Here is a 6,420-nt window from a genome sequence, read left to right as displayed (position 1 = left end):
TTATTACTGCCATTATCGGATTCAAAAATAAATTCAATTGAAATACTCTTCCTCTATATTTTAATTACCCTTGATCTATGGTCTTTCGTTCACATTAATAAAATAAAGAACACACAGCATTAAACATTACGGTAAAGGTTCAATATATATTATCCTAATTGAATTGGAACAAATATAATCTTCTAGTCAAGTTGGCCTTATCAGACTCTATCTTGAAACCAGCGACTGCCTAACCTCTATTTTCAAAGGAATCTCTGTCATGACAATCCATGCTAAGCATAGCTGAACAAATGGCGACAAAAAATAATTACTCCCTTTAGGACTTTGATTGGAACAAAGGTGACTACAACCAGCGTAAGCAGTACAAAAAAAGCCACATACAGAGCACTGGTATTTATTATTACTCATACCAATTAATTTTTCTTAGTCAAATACTAATAAAATATAACCCTACAATTTTGTACTTGATTAATCAAAAGTTATTAGCAATAACACATTTTGAAGCAAATTAAAAATCAAGAACTGACAAGTTAAACAAATTCATGTTAATTAACTACTCCATTGCAGCATTAATCACTAAATACAACATACCAAACAATTAGAAAACATAAACACCTTAACCTCAACCTATTAAGTTAATTATAGAACCCCTAGTAAAACAAAATTGAAAACACAATCAAGGAGATTGCCAAAAAAAAACATCAAGCACCAAATACAACATACCAAACAATTAGAAAATATAAATACCTTAACCTCAACCCATTAAGTTAATTATAGAACCCTTGGCAAAACAAAAACGAAAACAACATAATCAAGGAGATTGCCCATTGATGTGAGCGTTCACAACGGTTTCGTAGTTTGCTATCAGCTTCTCGTGAGCATCTTCGAGCTGGCTAAGCTTTGCCTTGAATGCATTGTTTGAGTTGCGAAGTAGATTAATTTTGAAGTAGTTATAATCGCGAATCTCCTTATCAGTGGTTTCTAGTACTCGACCAACTATTTCCAAAGCTGCGTCTTCACGGGCAGCCTTTTCAACCAAAGAAAAATGACCATTTGCAACCATAGCAGCTTCAAATGGATTGCCAGGAAATACCACTATGAATCCATAAAACGGAGTAGACTCTCTCAGAAATTTTTCTTACTAGAAAAAGCATGGACCAGGTATTTCAGAATCATGGCAAATCTTCACTAGCCATGACTCCATGTTGTTGGCTATGGCAAAGTCAGGAACAGGGTTTAGTTCCTCTTCAGGAATTACAGGAAGCCCTAAATAAAATCATTTGGTAGTCAACAATTACATTCATGCTACAAAACTGTATACGACAACTTTCAGGACAGGTTATAAGCACTTACATGAAACCAATCCACGCTGCCGGCTACTGCCGGAAGAGAACATACCCTTCTTGCTCTGTGTTCCAAACATTTCTGCATTTGCACTTTGTCAGCATCAATGGAAGCCATTCTCGATTTGAAGCACTGTAATGCGTGTTCGTAGCTATTGAAACCATGATACTCAGAAAAACTATAATTAGACACCTGCTCGTTGCCTCCTCCTAAATTGAGTAAACACCTAGGCGAGCCCCTTTCGTGACAGCAAAAACTAGATAGCACAGCATGCGTTCTTCCATCCTAGAGAATCGCTAACAAAATCACAATCCTCCCGAACTTGAATGCTCACAACTATGTCTATTCCTTCGTTATTATTTGAAATAAAGGCTCGACTCTTTTGGGAGTCTATTCTTCATTGTGTATATACGTTGGGTTAGTTTTTTTTGGGACATAGTCCAGCCCAGAAAAATAGACCCGAACTGGATCCGAAAACCATTAGACAACCTGAATCCACACCCACATAAAATGAGAACTAATATGCACTCCTATTCTAGCCTTCTGATAAAATAGATGCCATAGGCATCTTAAAATCAGTAAAGTGCAGTTGCAATTAATCTTACTATACAAGGAAGCTCAAATAAAAATTCATTCATTCAACTTAAGATTGCATTATATATTCAACATGAAATACAATGAAATGCAAAGTGCTTAAGTGATTAGTACTGACCTTAAAACTAATAATGGCAATCCCTCTAAACTTGCCACTTTCAAAATAACTTCAAATATCATCCTCGGTTGAGTAATAGAAAATTCCTCCCATATATACCTTTGTAGGATTATCACAACCATCTTAACTGAAAATATCACCCAACATATAAAGAGACAAAAATAAATAAATAAATAAATACATAAATAAAAAAGACAAAATAGTTTCAGGACATAATCACACTACATCAATATTACTAAAAACAAATCCACCCGTTGCATTGTTATCGACTAGCCTTCTACAATAAAAGTATTAAAAGCTATATTACCTGCTATCAGTATTAGTATTATTATTATTGTCATTCAACACTGTAGCTTGTGGCACTTCCCCTTCATGATTGGAACTATTTTGCTCCCTTCTTCTTCTTCTTCTTCTTCTTCTTCTTCTTCTTCTTCTTCTTCTTCTTCTTCTTCTTCTTCTTCTTCTTCTTCTTCTTCGTTGATTTCTCAGCATCATTGGGAGATTCAGTTGCCACATCAGCATCATCCTTTACCTTCCTCTTCTCATTCTTCTTCTTATCGCCCAAACCCTCTAAGCCATTTTCCTTACTGTCTAAACCCTCTAAGCCATTTTCCTTGTTGCTTCCTTCAACTTCATTAGCAACTTATCGAGAACCTCAACTGGAGGGTGTTCCAAAGATCGATGCTTTCAACATCTCTCTCTCTTGGATAATATGGGCTTGTGGGCAGTAAAGTCAAGAAGAGTTTTGAGAAAATGAGAAGAAGGAGAAGAAGAAGAAGAAAGGGCATCAACAACAAGGCCTGCATTAAAAGAAGAAGGGTAATAACAATAAGTCCTGGATTAAGAGGACTTATAAAAACCCAAGGCCTACATTAAAAAAGAAAAATAAACCAATAAAAGGTTCAGTCTGTGAAGCACAAAAACGAGAATATACAGACATTCCAAACTTGGCATCTCAACATTTATTATTCACGCATTAGACCATGTACTCGCTAGGTTACAAAGTCATTTAGCAATGCACATACATTTACAAGTGCAACACGCTGGTAGTGGACAACAATCCACTCCGTACGAGTCTCATGAGGAGGCTGATTTTGCCAGCCCCAGGCTAGAAGTCACATGTGTTTTCGTGCCATAAACATACTGTTATTGACATGAGAAGTCAACAGTTTTTACTTACTTAGCTCATAAATTATTTTTAATATGGATAAAGAAGTGGTGTATTTGTTGAATATTGTTATTTGGAGTGTTTTTCAGAAGTGTGGAGTTGTAAAAACTCTTACACACCCACCTTGCGTGTTGAGTTTGCAAGGATTCTATACCGAATTTTGAGGCAATTTTTACAGGGATTCTGGCAAAAATTTGTCACGTGTGAAGCTCTGGTCACTACACACCCTGTGTGTTGAAGCAGTAAAGATTCCTTTAGCAAAGATTCGTGGCCACATGTCGCGCATGCAGACAACACGCATGGTCCTTGTTGTAGGAGCAGAGATTCCTCGTTTGGTTCCAATGCACTTTTATCAGTGTCTTCCAGCCACATGTCAACCCCCTAGGCAACACGTAGGGTGCGTGTTGACCACTTGGCCGGCTGTCTCCACGCATCCATCATCCATGCTCCGGAAACACCAATGTATTAATGTTTTGGTGCCTTTAAAAGGCGGGAGGGGGAGCTTCGCATGCTTCATTGTTCATTGTTCATTCCAGGAGGATTTTAAAAGAGATTGAGAGGGAGAAAGGTGATCTTTGACAAAGGTGAGAGTTGGTATTGTGATGCTTGAAAAAATGGTATGTGGTTATACATTTACAGAAGAACATGCTATTAATTATTTGGAACAGCCTAATTGTGTAAGTTTAGTATATTTGTTAATTTAGAGCTTAGTATTTAAAATGTATTATTATTAGCGTAATTTTTGGGTTAATATTATTATTAGTAGTCGTAGTAAATTAAATAATTTAAATACTTATTTTTTATTTTTCTATGATAATATTAATATTATTTTTTGTAATTATTTTTGTATTATTTTTTCGAATTTTATAGATAAAGGAAAACACCACTATATTTGCAGTGCCCTCTATCACACTAATAGTGCAGTAAAATGGTAATAAATTTTGATTTTTATAGGCAGAAGACTCACCTTGCAGGTTATGTGTTGAAATGCCATCCAACTAGCATTTGAGACGTCTCCAACACGCAGAGTGCGTGTTGGCTTGATGTTCGCCATGTGGACAACACACAGGGTGCGTGTTGCTCCTGATTACGACAAGTGCCCTACACGCTGCATGCGTGCTGAGTCAGCATGTGCTCTGCGTGTTGCGCTTGCTGTATTTACAGCGTCCACCCACCTATATATACACCCAAAAATTTCATATCTAGTAAAAATTCGCCTCTTTTATTCATATTAAAATTTTTTAGCCTACTTATCTTATAGTATTTTTAATGTATTTTTCTATTTTTTCTTTTAAAATTTGGATAAAGTATATTTTTTGTCCTTGAAATTTGCTAAAAGTTTTAAAAGGACCTCTAAGTTTTATTTTGTTTCAATTTTATTCTAGAAGTTTTTGATTTGCATCAAATTTACCTCTAAGAACTAATTTTTCAAAAAAATTATGACCAATTAAGAAATAACTTTCGCAAGAACAACCTTTAACACAAGCAAATCAAACATGATTATCATGTATTATTATTGGATTAGTCCTAATTTTTTTTAAAATTTAGTTATTAGGGATATATTTGATGATATAAACCCCGATTAATTAGTAGATAATTAGTCAGTAAATTAGTTTTTAATAAGAAAGATTAGAAATGTGAATATTATATTAAATTAGGGTAGAGCTAATCAAAACAAAAATTTTGAAACTAATTTCGAAGAAAACGGTCTAAAATTGGACCGAAAGGACCGAACCGGTTGAACCAGACCCAAACCGGACTGTTGGTCCAACCGGACCAGCCCATTAAAAAGAACCACGGGATCTTCTTTCTCTCATTTCCTCAACGAAGCAGCAAGCTTCCCAGGGAAGAGAAGAAGAGAAATACCCTTACGTTAACTTTCGTATGCCGTAACTTCTCCGTCTGAGCTCCGATTGCCGCACCGTTTACGGCTACGCGTTCACCGCATCGAGCTCTACGTTTCTACCAGAACAATTTCATAGGTAACTTGCTATTTCACCTCAGTCTCCTCTTTCCCCCAATTTTTGAATTTTGAGTGGGAAGATTGAATTTCTTTGATTTCTGATGTTTTAGGATCCAATTAACTTGAGAAAAATATTCACTCTTACTTATGTGAAGCTTGGGTAAGGTGAGGATATGATAATTCTATTTTATTTTCATTAAATTTGAGCTTTGAGTATTAAATTCGATATATATGTGTTATAAATGTGTATTATGTTGTGAATAAATAATTGGAGCTTGAAATTGTGAATACTGGAACTTGGAGGAAGTGGATTAGTTGAGGTTTTGAGGGCTGTGTTCTTTTAGGAAAATTGTCTTGGAATAATACTTGGGAATCGGCTAAGGTATGGTTTAGGTTTCTTGCATTTAATATATAATGTTCTGTGAAAACTTAGGCTAGATGACCATAGGATAAGTTGAAATGCAGGTGTATGTTTAATATTTATTAATTTGTCGATGAATATATTTGGTTGAAGTTTATTGGATAATTAGTTATTAATTTTGGATGGTGAATGTTGTTATGTTAATTTGGAGAGAATTATGGTTGAATGTTATTATTGATGAACATGGTTAGTTTGGTGTTTGTTGATTAACTAATGATTTGGTGAATTATTGATTTGAGGTATAACTATTGTGAAGGTTGTTGTGATAATGAGGTATTTTGTGTTAGAAGCCTAGGATTAGTGAACTATGATCCTTAGTTGAATTTTGGTTGTTGGATTTGAATATTGTATGAGTATAATTATTTATCTAAGGTAGATTTATTGTGGTGACTGTTATGATGATGAGGAAGGGTATGTTGAATTGAAAAGAATGCAGGTTTGGACCCGAAAAGGGTGGCAAAGTCCGAGTTTTAGAGGAGATGCTGCCGAAATTTTATAAAAATTAGAGATTTTGTTTATATGATTATTTAAAAAGATTTAGATTCAAATGTTATATGGTTTGATTTAGAATTATTAAGAAAATGAGCATGCTTTAAGTTTGATTCATTTAGAAAAGAATGAATTGTGTTTTGAATTCGAACTATTGATGGACGGAATGGGAGGTGTGATAATGAAGGATAAGGATTGAATATGATTGATGTATGATGATGAATGAGATGCGATTGAGAATGATGTGGATGTTGATGAATTATAATTGAATTATTTATAAGGCTTATGAATTTGAATAATCTGAGATACAAGATTCCCTGGAT

General features: G+C 34.7%; 1 long non-coding RNA gene across 1 annotated transcript; it reads right to left on the bottom strand.

The window, feature by feature from the left end:
* On the bottom strand, window positions 520-1,934 carry LOC110269985. Its single transcript, XR_002358904.1, has 2 exons — window positions 1,354-1,934; window positions 520-1,266 (listed from the first exon to the last, which is right to left on the bottom strand). It is a non-coding gene; the product is annotated as an uncharacterized LOC110269985 (long non-coding RNA).

This window comes from Arachis ipaensis, chromosome B01 (genome assembly GCF_000816755.2).
Source record: "Arachis ipaensis cultivar K30076 chromosome B01, Araip1.1, whole genome shotgun sequence".
NCBI classification, from domain to species: Eukaryota; Viridiplantae; Streptophyta; class Magnoliopsida; order Fabales; family Fabaceae; genus Arachis; species Arachis ipaensis.
This window is presented reverse-complemented; position numbering and strand designations above follow the sequence as displayed.